The following is a 667-nucleotide window of genomic DNA, read 5'->3' as shown; positions in this document are numbered from 1 at the left end:
ATAGGGCCAACTGAATAAGAGGGTAGTGGCTTAGACAAAAAGATCTACAATGACAAAACAGTGAGTCACCTCTGCAAATTTACAAACCCAAATCATCCAGCAAGCATGAAGATTTGCTGCTCCTTGACTGGGATTTAGGAGAAGGCTATTTAAGGATTTTCTTGTACTAGAAGAAGTTCCAAACGTTTCACTATCACTGCTGGTGTCCAACCCAGGCCCATTAGGGATGGCTATGCATGCTTGGACCTGCTGGCAAATCAACAAAGCCTGTTTTGAAGAGAGTAAGATTACATAGTGACTGTAACAGGTTGAAGACTCCCCGTATACTCTCTCAGAAATCCTTATATGCCTTTGCTCCCTTATTATCTCAGTTAATTGAGGGTACCACCAGACATCTTCCTGTGGTTTGGCACCACAGCACACAGCTGGGAGTACACAAAATCATGATTCAGTATGGAAAGCCAACTATGCACTCTACATCGTCCATTTCAGTCCCTGTCAGCCAGCAGACTGATGCACCACATGTTGGTACCATGGGAACAAAAAATGCTGGAATACCTCAAGAGCTGTGGTCAATCAAGGCTGGTATTCCAGCACTCAGATATCCAGTAACATCATGGTGGTCATATTCAAGCACAATCCTACCGCAGTAAAAAGAAAGCAACAG

This window comes from Heloderma suspectum, chromosome 4 (assembly GCF_057233095.1).
Source record: "Heloderma suspectum isolate Gila_16-S chromosome 4, 16-S_ref, whole genome shotgun sequence".
Classification (NCBI taxonomy): domain Eukaryota; kingdom Metazoa; phylum Chordata; class Lepidosauria; order Squamata; family Helodermatidae; genus Heloderma; species Heloderma suspectum.
This window is presented reverse-complemented; position numbering follows the sequence as displayed.